We start from the raw sequence: 17,288 nt of genomic DNA on the forward strand, positions 1-17,288 counted from the left end.
TTATGTGTAAAACAAACTTGAAAAACTCGTGTATCGACTTAAATAAATTCATTACGTGATAGTGATGAATAACTGACATCCACTTATCTCATACCTTTGATGGTCTTGTTCGACAACCTTTGGCTTATAAAGTTTGTACTCACTTATGAATAACCTCTCATCAGTTGGGTTTTCATACCATGATTCGTCATCAAGCATTTCTTCCAAGAAAATTGCTTAAATACGTAAAAAAAATCATAAGTAGAGTCGTTATTACGTTGAGAATACACAAAAAATTATAAACAACAAATAAGTCACAAAGAGGATGTAGAAGGAATACATTTTGTACCACTTTCCTAATCTGCCTAATCCTTCTGGCCCTAACTCAAGCAACAGCTTTTAGGGAATCCAAATACACTAGCTCCTTCCCAAAAAATTCCATGACCAGCAGGAACCAGTGGTTGTTGGACCAAATAGGGGCAAATATCTGTAAAATACTTTGTTCATCAACAATGCATTTAGATTACGCCTGGTAGATGTCCCACGTACGGAAAGATAGAAACATAAAGAAATCGGCACAGAGACAAGAACACATACACGAAAATGACTCATGAAACTTTAGTTCAGCCGTAACATAATAAAAAATTATTCAAGTTCAAATCCAACTCGTCGTCTTCTTCCAGTCACCTGATTCTCATCTTACTTCAAAAGATGAAAAAAACTCTACAACCAAATGCAATTTATAATTCCATTTTCATAATACACTACAAATTCAAACAACAAAGGACGAATTTCACAATATATAATATACATGTAACTTGATATATAAAATTAAATGGGAGACTTCAAGGTGAGTGGCTGCCATGGTGAATAAGAGACAAAGTAGAGGGTAATGTCATCATGAAGATTTTGACGTTTTCAAAAAAAATAATGGTTTAAATTTAGAATTCACTTAGACACAAATGCAAACATAACCAACTCAAACACCATGGGCGTGTGTACTACAGATATTTTTGAAGTTTCATACCTTGCACACGTTGTTAGCCATCCCCATGAAGTCTTTGCGTATAGCCTCCACAGTCGCCCATGGTATCTGTTCGCGACCAGTAGTAATTTGCTGCAGAATACAGACAGCTGGTGTTAATATCCACCAGTGACCAGGGTGGAGCTTAGGTAGGACAATAGGGTCTATGGCCCCTGACAATTTTATAAAAGAAATAATTTTCAGTCAAATCATATATATGAAGTTGTTGAATTGGCGTTCATACATTTCACAATTCCTAACATTGCTATTGTCGTAGGTTCAATTCTAACTTCATCCATATAGACCTTCTTTTATCCTCAACTAGGGATATATTTTTGTTCTCTTTCATTTAATAAAATCAAATGTTTATTTTTTATATTTATTTACATCTTGATTTCATATTATAATTATATGTTAATATTTTTCCAGTTTATAATTAGAAGGATAAGCTAATTTCATTAAATCATAATGATTTTAATAAATGAAATCCAACTAGAAAATAATAAATAAACTATAAAATACATATATCAATTGAACATGATTTGTCAATATATATTATTTAAATAAGTATAGTCTACAGATAGAGCAAATAGTATCATAAAATCTAATAGATAAAATGATGTTCGCTTATAAGTTTATCATTTTATGTTTTGTTATCTTCAATATTTAATAAAAAGTAATGTCGACAAACAACAAATATAATTCAAAATGCTATTATGGTAATTATAAAATCATACTTTTTTTTATAATTTATCACGATCCCATAATTAGAATTTATGATGATTGAAAAATAAAAGAATTGACATATTTAATTTAAATATAAATACTTTTACCTCTTATTAGTAAGTAAATCTATATTTCGTATCCACAAAATTCTTTTCAAGATCTGCCACTACCCGTGATGGCAACTTTCAACGAACACGATGACATCAGTTAAATTATCCTAGAACACAGCACTAATAAATTGGTGTTGTACATTATCCTACACAAATATAGAGGGAGACAGAGTATAAAACTGACGTGAGGGTTGTTGGCGAGAACCATTGAACTCTACTCGAGCTTCGAGTAAGCATCGAGGCCAGCAGTATCAGAACCTATTAAGCAGCACCATATTTTTAATGGATTGCACAACAAATTCATTGCAATGATACATGATTATATGGAAATAGAGACTTACATCGTCCAAAATGGGCTTTTCGGGCTCAAGGGTCTTCAGTGCCTCACATGTGACGGCACAATGAGGATTAGGAACAAGCAGCTCACTACAAATGACATCCATTAGTAGGTTGTGGCCAGCTAAGTTGGAAAGTGGTGGAACACCTTGAGGTTAGAATTCTCACATGAATGTCAACCTTCAATAGAATTAGAAATCCTCATACGAATATATAATCTGCTTGTTGAAAACACATGAATACGAAATTGAATTATAACCACAAGTAAAATTCTCACCTCACATTAATGCTTTCCATACAGACTCTAAAAGAAACCAACACTATCCATCATATGCAAACAGAAGGTAATGTGACAAATGTAAGATAGTATTATCAGGGTTAAACATACTCTTGGTCCAGGACGTTGTTGAATATATATGTAGCTACTGCCAAGTTAAGCCCAACGACTTACATGTCTTCCGTCGAGAAAAATGTCATCGGCATGCCCTGCACACAACGAAAGATGTAGCTGATTATATTAGTTACTTCACTAAGATGAAGCACATTAACTCATATCAGTGTTTGTTGCATAACAAATAAAGATGTTACTGTTACCCCTGGGAGGATGGAATCGACTCCCTTTGCCCATCTACTCTTATCGACATGTGAAACCTGTAAGAAATTCTGCTGCTCAGCCTATTTCATAGCCAGGATGTCCCTGTTGCTGTTGTAGGGGCATGATTCCTTTGTTTCGTTATTTCCTCTTCTAGCATTGAACAATTTCCTTTTCCCCTTGGAGGTTTAGTTTTATATCTCCTTTTCAACACATAATGGATTCTAGTGTCCTTCCGTCAAAATGTGATGATATCTGTCCTCCAGGTTGGAAGGTGGTGTGGGGATGGGATGATAGTCCGAATCGTTAATTTTGGAGGGTGACAGCTTGTTGCGTCGCTTGTAGGTTTGCAGTGTTGTCCCAACTTGTTTTTTGGTGGCAGAAGGGGTGGGAGTCTTCATGTCGAAGGAGTTACATGGCATTCCCGAGTTGCTTGGTCAACCAGTTCCGTGTTGAGACAGTTCTGCGGTCCGATAAACTTCTTTAGGTCGTCAATCTGGACCTGGATACCATCCATTATTCCGAACCAACAATGAGAGCATCCCCAACGTGACCTTGGCTGCAAATTCACCATCCCTGCGTGGGTTTAAAAAGTCAACTTTAGCACAGTCGATGAGTTTTAGTCAATTGAACTATAACAACAACATAGCAGCAGCATAACAACTTTAAAAATGGGACTAAATCCTAAGACATGCAAATAAGATTTCTCATGTAAGTGGAGCATCAATACAGATTATTGTAATACTCAACAGTACTTACGATTGCAGAGAATCAGCTGTTGGGGACCCGGTTATGCCTTCGATGCAGAGTCACGGGATATAGTTGGACCATCCCCGAAGTCCTCCATCTGATCTGCCAAAGATATCTGAATCGATCTGTGGTTTGGTGCCTCCATGCCTGCAACTTTTGATCAACGGAGGTATCAACAAAAACTTGTATAAATAGTAGCATGTAAAATAACAGAATCCCTGCCCGTGAAGGATCCCCACAATGGAATTGCTTCATTGTCTTCGTTCGGGGATGACGGCAGCGGGAGGAGGAATTGATGGTGGTATTAGGTGGTTTATGGTTAAAGGTCACAGTGTCATTAGACATATGCAGTTTCATCAGATTGTGATGTTCATTTAGTGAGCTTTTTAAATTTTTTTCATCAATCCAAGGCTACTGCATTTTTTATGTAACTAGTCCAATTGCCTGCGCGTTGCGCGGTAATAACTGCTAGAAAAACAGAGATTATACATCAACTAAACCAAATAATATGAATTCGCTAATAATCCATTCTTATAAATTTTCTTTTAATTTTAAAAAAATTTAATGTAGTCTTTTATTTATACATTATACAAAGTTTGGTTATATAAATTTTTTTATTGGAAACAATTTTTTTAACTGTCATATTTATTAATTGTTTAAAAAAGACTAACTGTCACATATAAATAGAAAAAAAAATTTGAGAAAAAATATTTAACCATAATTATAGGATATACACAACTTTCGTTAATTGCTTGTATATATTTATAAATTTATTTTATAAAAAGTAGCTAACCAATATTTTATACACATGTTTATTTAGGAATTTAATATTGACATAATAAATAATTATAAAAATTTTCATCCCATGAAAATGACAACCTCATGTTTTCGCTATTAGCAAATGATGGTGAACCGCACAGGTTTGATAAAACGTTGTGAACCGGAGTGTTTGAAAAATCCGGACCAATTGGATATTTTAATTATTTTTTAAAGCTAATATAAAAAACCCTAGTCTGAACTCTGGAGCCCAACTCACCAAAAAAGCCTCTCCGACTCACTGACTTCTATCTATTCCTAACGGCACATAGCCACACACAAACCACAGATCTGGGCGCTGGATCTCACCTTGACATCGCCGCCAACGCATGCTAACCGTCGCCGCTGCGGCTTTCTTCTACTCTCGTGGCTGTGCTTTCCTGCTTCTTCCTCATCAGATCTTGTTGTCGCCCATCGTCGCCATCACTGCACCTAACGCCCTGCCTCAGTCCTCCTTCTCTTCTCGGCTTCTCGTGTATCGCGCCTCCCTCTGCCTCTGTAGGGGGTTGTTGCTGCTCGTCTCTCATCTTTGGATGTTGTTGCTGCACGCTGACCTGCGTCATGGATTTTGTCGTTTGTCTCTGCCCGTTGGCAGACCACCGAAGGTTACTTAATCTTTTTGCCGTGAGAATTGAATTTGTGAATTTGTTGTATGGGAGATTTGATAATTACCAAACTTATTCTACAGATATCTGATTTTGTGTTGGTTGGCTAATTTTGAATTGCGAAAGAAAATGTTTGGTGATTGGTATCTAGTTATTTAATTTTACTTCGATGTTATGATATAATGATTATGCTAAAGTGCTAATACAAATAATAAACATGTACCTTATTTTCAAATTTGATTTAGAGGGCACTGGAAATCACCATTGTTTGAATTGATTGTTGAGTGGTTCTAATTGATTGTTAATTGTTAATATACTCGATCGTTACAATACGATTATTGATTGCCTAATTAGGCATCGTTGCCAATTGAAAAATATTGATTGTGAATGTGACCGTATGATTAGAATTAAATAATATTTTCTATTAGAATTGATTGATAACTGTTAATAGATGGATAGAATTGATTAGTAATTGCTTGATTGATTAATTTTAAATCGATAATAAACTCTGTTGCTTCTTTCAAATAACTAATTTCTTAATTGAAATTGATATTTTTCAGTTTCTCCTTCAGATCTTCACATAAAAGATATTGAATTATTCTAGTAATATATGTATGTTATGCACTTTCTAATTTTGTTAATAACATAAAAGTTATGCGTGTTTGTTGTGATTATGTGAAAAGAAACTGATCGTAACTTTTTGTATGTCACATCAGTGATTTGTGATTTTGCTTTACGAATGCAATAATCATAGCACAAAGGCCACACATATATTTTCGGAAGATCTCCTTGAAAAGTTTGAGTTGTTAATTGTAATTGCTATATTTCTCCTTGGTTGGTTGAGTTTAGAATCATGGAATAACAATGAGAGGTGTTTCGGAATATCTAGGTATATAAAATGAATAACAAAAATTATAATCCCAGCAATTTCCAAAATATTTCAATATTCACATCTTCATATATTTTTGTTAAGTAGTTTGGAATTAATTGCATTATTTACTGTTTGGGATCTGTATCTGTACCCATCTTGTTCAGGGATCTAACTGTTTTTTTTTACTGTATTTAACTTTTTTTTGAACCTTCCTCCCGAGTTGAATTCCTCACGACCTGGCTGAAAGCATCTGCTGTTTCCCTCGGTAAAGTTTCTCTTGTATATCTCGACTAAAAGGTATTGCATTATTCCTACTAATATATATATCTTACGCACATTCTAATGTCGTTAATAATAATAATAAATATTTGTAAAAAAAGTGATTCTGTAAGTTTTTTTTAATGTACATATAAGTGGTCTGTAAGTTTCCTTTTCAATAATCCTATAAAAAAACTCATACGGACAAAATTTTTTTGTTGCGGAAATTTAAAGAATAGTTTAAAAATTCATTCAACGTGAGAAAAGCAAATACTTACTGAGGAGTGCTAGGGGCCAGCAACTTTTGTGTTTTGTAACCATTCGTTGGCCATCAATAGTGTTTTTTATGGTGTGAGATTACATTTAACGGTAGAAGATCACTCACTTTTCTTTTGATGGTTAAGTGCTGGCCGCAAAACATAAAAATTGCTGGCCTCCTAGATATTTTCATACTTAAAATCACTATTTTATTTATTTAGCTGTACCTACCTGATATGTATTTTCTTTCGAGAAATATATCTATAGATGGAAAGATATTTATTAGTGAATTACTGGTTGGTGTATTAATTTTTGGCTATAGAGTAGTTATATATATTCATTATTTATTAGTGAGAAAAGCAAATACTGAGAAATCACTATTTAATTTATTTAGCTGTCCCTACCTAATATGTATTTTCTTTCCAAAAATATATTTATACACGAAATGATTTATATTATTAGTGAATCTGTTTTAGTGACTGGCTTTGACACCCATCTAAATCTGAAACACAAATATAAATTTTTTGAATGTGAAAGAAGTTAATTGTACAATTTTAAATTTCATTGTATATCTTTTTTTCATTGATATATTTAGAAATGATGTTATACGAATAATTGTTTTGATATAAAATTCGTGTAATAATTTATGGTTGTATATTTTCTTCCATCTCTATCTCTATATTCATTTCTCACACCAAAATGTCCTCCATTGTATATTCTTCTTATATTATGACTGATGAGCTATTTAATTTTTAATTGTAATTGTAGTTTGGTTTTAATGAGTTAACTTTAAAGCTGAGGATCATCATCATTATGAATATACACTCGCGCAAGATTTGGGTTAGAGGTCTTAAATTTTTTGTGAGCGGGCAACATGAAAAATATAAATTAAGAGAGAAAAAATTGAAAATTAAGATGGACTCAAGTAAAAAATTAGAGACTTAGAATTTACAAATTATTAATTTGGGGAGGCTATTGCCCTCTTATTAACGTAGCTCCGTTACTGGATTTAATGATTTCATTTTAATTTTAAAAAATTCTGTAATTGTTTCATACGACAAATATGGATCTCCAATAAAAATTTTTATTTCACTGAAAGCATTATATTTTTTTTGACCAATAAATTTAATTCAATTTGCTCGTATAAATACTTTTTTTGCAATCTTGTTTTTGATAATCTCCAAAAATCAAAATACTAATAAGCAATCGTTTGTTTCGTTCAATTTGTTAATTTATGCTAATTATTATTATTTTTATACACGCATATGATTTTTTGGGGGCTTTGAGCCACTATTTTAAATGTCTCAAAAAAAACATTTTTACATAAACTACTCAACAACGCATATGATTTTTTTTCTTGGCTTTGAGCGACTATTCTAAATGTCTCAAATAAAAAAAAATTGTTTTACATAATAAACTCAACAATTATTTACTTTGTAATACTATATGAGTAGCAATTAAATAGTAGATAGTTTACTAAAAAATTGTTTTTGGTAAAAGTAGTGTTATAATGTAACGCTATAACTTAACAAATTAAAAATATTATTCTGAATTAAACTATTGATGACATAATTGTCATGGCATTTTTTGTTTAAATTTTCAACAACTTTATGTCGTATTTTTTAATAACAGTTTATACAGTTCATTCATGTTTTTACAGTGAGATATTATATAATTGAAAAAAAAGAATCAACGACTACTATGACATGTTTTCTGAAACACAAATTTAAAATGTCAGTTAAAAAACTTTACCTGGCGTTTTCACATTTAATCAAACCACCTAAAAAAAATTTTATAAGTAAATCATACATGATTTTTTATTAATTAAGCCGTTGATAGATGTTAAGTTGCTTCTGGTTATTTTATTATTCTTGAGATTATATTACAAAGTAGAGAGATGTTAAGCTACTATAGTTATGATGGTTAATATGATCCTGCATATTTTGAGTATCTGTTCTATTACTGAACTCAGTTGTAAACTTGTCGCTTTATTCTTCTTCAGACTAACATGGTTTTAACACTATGATTTTGTCTATGCTAGATAATTCCTAATAAACAGTGAGCAACAGGAAGCATTGCATGTCAAGATGCTGATATGATACATATCTACATATAAGGTTAGTGAGTCAAGATATGCTTGATTTATTTAGACATCAAATAATTTCTTGGCTTTATCTCAATTATAATATGTTTGTTTCTGGTGGATAATCTTGCATGAGTATGTTATTTTGTATTTTGAAATAGATATAAACTTCATAGAATTAAGTATATCAATAGATATCATATATTGTGAATGATACTAAGATTATAAAATACATGTAACTATCATAAGTTAAAAGATAGGATAAATTCGACCTTAAAAATCTTAGAAGAAACAACCTTGAGAAGTCATTAAAAGAAGCTTTTGCTAATAACAATAAAGCAATAAAACATATGCTTAAAACAAAAAAAATGTCAAATCTAAGATTATATTAGCACCTTTCTATAAACAAAAGTCTTCCTTCTTCGGCGTGATAGGTTTCCTGTGATAAAATTAAAAAATAGTCATAATAAATATTCATATCACAATAAAACTTTTGAAAGGGAATAAAATACATTCGAAATATTACCTTCAATCCAGATTTCTAAAAACTTCATTATAGACAACATTATCAGTCACAGTTGACTCTTTTCCTGCTTCATTAGAAATTAGTATCTTGAGACCTTGTCTAGTTGTTACTCGAGAAAGAGCCACGTACAGTTGACCGTGGCTAAAAACAGGCTTCCTTAAAAGTAAGCTCACATTAGATAACGATTGACCTTGACTCTTATTTATGGTCATAGCATAGGAAACCATTATAGGAAACTGTCTTCGATTAAATTTAAAGGGGATCCTATGATCAGAAGGGGACAGGTTCATACGTGGTATGAACACTTTTTGTCCTGCATTATTACCAGTAATTACTTTGGCTTCAATAATTCGTTTCCCAAGCTGAGTAACAATCAAACGTGTCCCATTGCATAAACCCGAAGAATGATCAATGTTTCTAAGAAGCATAATCGGTATACCAACCTTCAATTTGATTTCGTGGTTTGGAAGACCGGAAGACTTGAGACCATTGAGAAATTCAGGGGTGTGAACAGCTGCAGCAACATCTGTTTGTGTCTCGGACTTGCAAGCCATATCAGCACTGAAGTAAGAAACATGCTGTCTTTGATTAATCTTCATCATATATTCATTAATCTCATCTACAGTCTGAAGTGTTGGTGCCAAGACGGCTCTATCTTGTAAATTCTTCTCGTCATCTGGATCCTCAATGTAATTCTTGAATGTAGATGTTACAACAGCTTCAACTGGATTATTCCAATCTTTTATCAAGATGTCATCTGGAATTTTGATTCTACCAATACCATCAGAAATCTCACCGATCTTTCCATCTCCTATCTTCAATAACCAATCTGCAAACTCCCTTAAGCTTTGATCAGATCCTTCAATGTTGTTAGATCCCTTTAATCTCATGTTTTGAGTCAACTTCAACACCTTATAATGATCCCACAAATAAGATGAATTGATGGTTGCATTAACTACATCTTGTCTCGAACCTTTCGGTATTACGGGTAAAATCTGTCGAAAATCACCTCCAAACACAACTGTTTTACCGCCAAATGGTAGATTTTCACTATTGGAGTTCACAATCTTAAGCAAATCTCTCATGGTACGATCAAGAGCTTCAAAACAAAATTTATTGACCATTGGAGCTTCATCCCATATAATCAACTTAGATTTCACTATCAACTCGGCTAATTGGCTTCCTTGTCTAATGTTGCAAGTTGAAAATTGGTCAACATTTAAAGGGATTGCAAATCTAGAATGAGCCGTTCTACCGTCAGGAATTAGCAAAGAGGCTATACCGCTAGAAGCAACTGTTAATACAATTTGGCCTCTTGAACGCAAAGATGCAGCAAGAGTTTGCCATATGAATGTTTTCCCTGTACCACCATAGCCATATAGAAAGTATAAACCACCCTCACCCCGGTCGACACTGTTGATAATAGTATCGTAAACATTCTTTTGCTCAGTGGTCATCTTGGCAAGATTTAATAAATACTTTGACCCTAAGTCTTGTCTGTCGTACAACAGTTCGTCATTGATTAGGTTATTATTTGAAAGATCGCAAGACATCCCATCCTCATAATTAATGTTAGGAAAATGCATGTCAGGGTAGTCCATTAGACTACGATTATTCCTCTTGAGAATTGTCTCAACTTCTATGAGAGTGAGATTTAACAACTCATTGTCGGATATTGTTAGTCCTACATTAAAAAAAAATCAAGTGCAAACATTGATATAGAAATATGTCATTTGAAAATTAGAAAAATCTAGAAGCAAGTTAATACCTGGATGGTTAAGTAGTCTTCTTCTATTATGAAGTATACCATCGGAGAGTATTTTCCATGTCTTCTCCCAAACATATAGGGGTCTAGTCATTGAGTTAGAAAACAAAAGAGTGGCAAATAGATTCCTAAGGTACTCGCCAGAACCCCAAATGCTTGCTTCTTCAATTGCTTCAATATATTCCCTGTCATCATCCAACAAACCGCGAGCAAAACATGCCTCCCGAAATGATTTGTAAACAACACCATTGTATGTTCGAATGTCCTCATAACTTGTTGGTCCTTTCACCAAATTGAGAAGTATCCTAAGATAATATGACTCCCCCGAAGAAGGAGGAACAAAATAAACACGACCAATTACATGATGTGACCTTCTTCGATGCCATTTCTTGGAATTAGCATTCCATACAAATTTGGAAGGAAAGTCTACATAGCTCAACTGTTTTGCTTCCTCGAATTCACGATTTGCTTCAAACCATGCCAAGAACATGGACTGATTGATAGTTGGCCTTTCGACCACATCTTTTAATGATTCGTGATCTTTGAATAAAACAATCTGTTCGCTTGGCAAGTGAAAAGGTAGGCGGATGACTGCTGGGTACCTGTAATGGATATCATATCCCATAATTCGCCAAGCTGCTTCGCATGGAGATAAATACCTACAATCATAGTACATCTTTATCTCGTCAATCTCATCACATAATGATTCTGTAGACCCCTCGCGGTAAAAAGAAGCAGTAACACGGTCATGACCCTTATTAACATACTTGAATAAATATTTAATTGACCTAGATTGATTGCACCACTCAACATTGATGTGAGCACCATATTTTAACAATAAACTTCGATTGTGTGGAACAACCCATCTGTTATCTAATTCAACCCCAGATTTCTTTATAGTTCTCCCAGTGTCTCTGCGGCGATAAACGGGATATCCATCATCATCAATAGAAGTGGAATCAACAAAACGCTTAGGAAAATTCCTCAAGCACCTACCATTGTCCATACATGGTGAATCCTTTAAGGAAGCTCCACATGGACCATGAATCATCAAGTTACTGACTGCATCATAGTACTTTGCATCAACGCTTTTATCTGGTATTTCCGCAGATATAATGTTATCAATATCATCAGGAGTAGGGTACTTGTCCCCTTCATGAAGAAATAACAATATATGTGCATGAGGCAAACCACGCTTCTGGAATTCAATAGTGTATACCACTGTGAAAAGAACAAATAATAGTTAATAAGACTTTAATTTGTATAAAAAGTTTGTCATTATGTTGTTACAAAATGTAACTAATTTATCTAACCGACTAAATTACTTAAAAAAAATACCTGCAACGACCCTTCCAAATAACATATTCACACGAAGATCTTTAATCAAGGTATCTAGCTTCATTTTAAACATTCTACATACAATGTCAGGCCTGTCTTCAGCTTTTAGTCCCCTTGTAGACAAATGATCCACTATTTCTGGCCATTTAGGATTGCATGTAAAGGTCAAGAATAAATCTGGATAACCAACTTTGGTACAAATTGTCATGGCATCTTGATAATTCTGAATCATGTATCTAGGACCTCCAACAAAAGTTGCTGGTAAGACTATACGTCTACCGTGCGTAGTTGCAGAATTATCTCCATTCACAACAGCTTCACATATACCTTTGTAGAGATCACACCGTACATTTTCCTGGTGAAAACGATAGTAATTTAGTCGAGATGATTCGATCATTGAGTAAGCATCTACTATGAATTGTTGGAATAGTCGTCTAGAATAAAGCAAAGGAGAACCGTCCGAGAATCTTTCCTGAATATAAAATGCAAAATAGTCCCTCATGGTTATGCACTTTTCTTCGTTGTCATTCTTTCTTTTAATGCGATTAAGTGGTATATGCTCTCGAAACCCATCCTCTCCGTATGGAAACAAAATTGGATACTGTAATCCAAGATAAGATGGATTGAGTTCAGTTATACGCTGAAGAGATCCACTTCGGGTTTGAACAACAATATCTCTCTCCGTTCGTGATGCATCAAAATCACCCACAATTAATCCAGCCACTTCTGATACTGAGGGCAAATTATATCTTCTTCCATCTCGTCCTCTCTTACCAATAAGCCTAAGCTTAACATTTTTTTGAGTTCCATTGTTCAAAGAGTCTCTAACCATGCGAAATGACTTTACCAACACATTATTTTTATCAAGCATCTCCTTCAGTTCTTGGACAATTAGCATATCAACTTTGCTCCTATGATCATTTCCACTGTCCAAAATTGAATCACTGCTTTATTATATGGTTCATGAAATTGTTAAACTCGATTAAGGACTAACTTTAATGTCTATAATTAGATAAACCCTACTAAAATACTAAAAGAAATATAATCAGTGATTATTTCTTAATTTTAAATCATGTTTAATTCACTTTATAAAGAAAAGAAATCATATTAATATATCTTGATTGAGCACCCTTAACAATGCAAAAAGACAAATAAATCTAATAAATTAAATTTATTAATTGAATGAAATTTAACAGAGATACACCACTAAGAATATATACCTTACAACTTGGATTCTGTTAGATATCTCATTGTCTGTGTCATATATATATAATTGAGCAAATTTAGCAGTTGATCCTTCAGGGGGAATAAGACTGCCAAGAAGGTGGTAGTTTTGTCCACATAGTATAAATGTTGGTGGACCTCTGCCTCGATTAATGACTTTGTCGACTTTACCACCCAAAGATGTGAATGCAAACATGCTATTGTATGTTCGAAGATTCTCACAAAAGTTCTTGCTTCTATCATCGTTATTCCACATTAGACGTTGAAGAATAGGAGGAGGTTCTTTCGGTTGAGGCAACTGAACCTGACCTCCTCTACAACACAGCGTGTACTTAGGAATAGTTGCATTATAATGTTTTCCAATTCTTTCATCATACCAAAAGAGAGCATTACAAAATTCACACTCATAGATGCATTCACCATGGTTAATATATTCTGCAACATACACACATGATAAAATAGAAATCCGAGTTAAATTCTTGCTATTTTTTAATTCAATAATTAATAACTATAAGTACGACTTGTGAGACCAACCTTATTAAGAGCATATGTGAATCTAAATTTAGTAACCTTAGTCTATTTTTACTAATTACTATAATATCACAATAATTTATTGCAGTTTAACAATGGAAACCACATTACCTTCTGTATATACCGAATTGTTGCACGCTGTCTCCTCGCCTAAGAACAAACATTAAAAAATTAGAGGATTAACTAAAAGTTAAAGTGTCTGTACACTAAAGATGGAAATTAATTACCGATTCCCTCTAACAACATATCTGTTACATTGACAGCCCCATTATTTAATGTTTCATCAGCTGTTAGCAAAGGATCTTCTGCATTGAGTGATATACCAAATTTAAATACAAAATTTATTAATTCGTGTAACTAAAAGCCAATATAATCTAAAAATAAATGTATTAATGCAAAGTTTCATAATAGAGATGTCAAGTATTTTACCTTCCAAGATTGATGAATTCCTATTGCTTAAACAATCATTGGTTTGAGAATGTATCGGGAAAATGTTCTTAGGATGTATCGGTTCCTGAGCTGTGATAGCAGTCAAAGTGCTCTGCATTGTCAATCCCACATGCAAATCATCTGCTTTCTTTGAAACATAGTTCTGCGTCTGATCTATAATGGAGAATAATACATCGTCAAAATAAACAAAATCTTCAATCTGATGCAAGGTTACAAAGTTTTTTCACTAAACATAGGGATTTATACTTACCGTGATGACCTTTACTTGTACTGTTGCTACTCTGTACATTTCCATCCCTAAAAAATAAGTCTCCAATCCTAGCTCTTTTGCATCTCAAATCTATTAACTTATAAATGACAAATAATAAGATTATTACACAAAAACCAAGTACCAAGTTCTTATAATTATGCAATAATAATTATATGAATAAACAACGACTAACTGACCATTTGGAGAGCCTTTAGTCTGATTAATGGTTGATTCACAAATCTCTTCCGATGGATCACATTGACATCCCTGACCATCTTTTGAAAGTATGTGTTCTGGAGTATAATTTTCATGTATGTTTTTTATGCTTTTCACATTTGATATTGCAAATGAGACTGAATATGTGTCATAAGTAACTTGATTTTCGAAATTATTGAACTTATGAAAAAGCTAACACCAGAATGAAATTCCATAAGACTTGCACAGGTTATTTCATTGATATCAAACATCTAAGTTATTCCAATAATCCAAGTATATATCTCACTAAGTTCCTAATATTTTGATTCAAAACATTCATGGTAGCATTCAAAAAAAGGATTCTTTATCATGTTCAAAACACTTGAATTTACATATAGTAAGCTGAAAACAATCAATTACCTTGATTGTCTTGTTTAGATGAAGAGTTTGAACCAAAAATCATAGGTCTAATTACATTGAGAGAAGAGCTTATATCTTTCAAAGCTGGCCGTCTAGCAGCTCCTGATAGATAACATTAAGGATACAAAGTGAATCTAAAGATATTTATAATACAATCTATCAAAGATTTTAAGTGGAGAAATAAACTATATATATAATACCAATTTGACCTTTGATAGAAAACTGTTTAGCACGGTTTTGGATTAGAAATTCCTTCCTTTTGGCCCTTGCTGTTCTGCATAATTCCTTGTCCATAGTGTGAAATTGAAAACTCTTTTCTGACAGAATGGTTTATGTTGTTTAGGGACCTGCTGATGTGAGTGCCATATTTACATTGAAAGGAGCTTCATAAAGGTGGACTAAATAACAACAACGTACAAAGAGAGCTCCACAAACAGGTCCTTGCTAAAATTACTCACTTTTATTTCAAGTATAAATAATACTAAATGAGAACTTAATATATTCAGAATTCAGATATATTGTGGTTAGCAGAAATATATATGGGTCTCAAAATTTCAAATCATTGACTTCTTTATGATGTCCGTCATTTGTTATTTTAATAATTAAAAATGTAGCTTAGCATGAAACTTCTTCCCTGACACCCAACCTAACTATGACACACAACCTAACTATAGTGATTGCTCCTAAGCAATAGATGATGCTATTACATAGAAACTTGTGGCAACTATGATCCAAAAAATTTGGGATTTGTTAAATCATTTCTATGTGTAGATCATAGCATATCTATGAGTTTCGTATTGAAATCTTAGTAGCATCTAAAAGGCTGGATTTGAAAAATATCTTTTATATATATCTAGTAGCTTGTTCTATTATAATATATTATCTATTAATATGTATCAAGTACCGAAACTTATATTATCTATTATTAATATGTATTATAATATATTTCAAGTACCGAAACTTATTATAATAACTGAAAGTTCTGTGTTGCTAATGAAATTCAAATCTAATTTCAACTAAAACAAATGAATATTAGAGGGGTAAATCTAATATAAGATGCCTCATAAGCAAACCCAAATTGAATAGGTGAATTCAAAACACAACAACTAAAGATATATTGCACGGGAACATAGAGAAAATCCATTAAAATAACACAATACATAACCCAGACTGAAATATAGATTGATAACAGCAACACTAACTGCTCTAAGGATTAAAAGACATAAAATTAAATATTAAGGATTGAACATCCCTTGCAATAATAAGCTTAAGGACTTGATCTCGATCTCTTCCATCCAAGTTCTGTAGAATAACTCTTTGCTCTGATTTTTTTTAATGTTCAAACTCTTCAATATATTGCACAGGAACACATAGAGAAAATCCATTAAAATAACACAATACATAACCCAGACTGAAATATAGATTGATAACAGCAACACTAATTGCTCTAAGGATTAAAAGACATAAAATTAAATATTAAGGATTTAACATCCCTTGCAATAATAAGCTTAAGGACTTGATCTCGATCTCTTCCATCCAAGTTCTGTAGAATAACTCTTTGCTCTGATTTTTTTTAATGTTCAGACTCTTCAAACAATCTCAGTATTATGACGATCATTGATCCTCATAGGTGCTTTTGCTCCATTACATAATGATTATCATAAAAATATTATAAATGATGATTATTAATCTAGTATGTTTTAATCTTTTTCCTGATCATTTGTCTATTTATATCCATTATCATCTTGACATTACTATCATATAAAAAATATATAAAAAAAGAATGGAATTCCTATCTCATTCAAAGTCATAATCTCAAGTGGATGGATATAGTCCTCACCAACCCAATTAATCCAGAACACAACACCATTCAGCCATACGCTATCGGCCCTAACTTCTGAATTACTTGTCTTCGATGACATGCTCAGTCCAGTGTTCATTCGAGAATCGTAAAATGTGAACTCCAGCCTCCTGTCTCGAAAACTCCTCTTATAAGCGTGAACTACATAGTACTGATCAATGCCACTTGTATATCCAAAATTATATATACAAACAGCATGCAAAGAACGAACTGATCCAGGATCTTTTAAAATTCTTGTTCGCCTTGTTAGAGGATTCCACAGCATGATCTCGGATGGAGTCCATGAAGGCTGTACCTCAAACACACCAACCCATGTCACA

General features: G+C 33.0%; 1 long non-coding RNA gene across 1 annotated transcript; it reads left to right on the forward strand.

Annotated features, from left to right (window-relative positions):
* Positions 1-4,572: 4,572 nt before the first annotated feature.
* On the forward strand, positions 4,573-15,546 carry LOC114927429 (uncharacterized). Its single transcript, XR_003817868.2, has 3 exons — positions 4,573-6,106; positions 8,367-8,442; positions 15,451-15,546. It is a non-coding gene; the product is annotated as an uncharacterized lncRNA (long non-coding RNA).
* Positions 15,547-17,288: the final 1,742 nt, after the last annotated feature.

This window comes from Arachis hypogaea, chromosome 3 (genome assembly GCF_003086295.3).
Source record: "Arachis hypogaea cultivar Tifrunner chromosome 3, arahy.Tifrunner.gnm2.J5K5, whole genome shotgun sequence".
Lineage (NCBI taxonomy): Eukaryota > Viridiplantae > Streptophyta > Magnoliopsida > Fabales > Fabaceae > Arachis > Arachis hypogaea.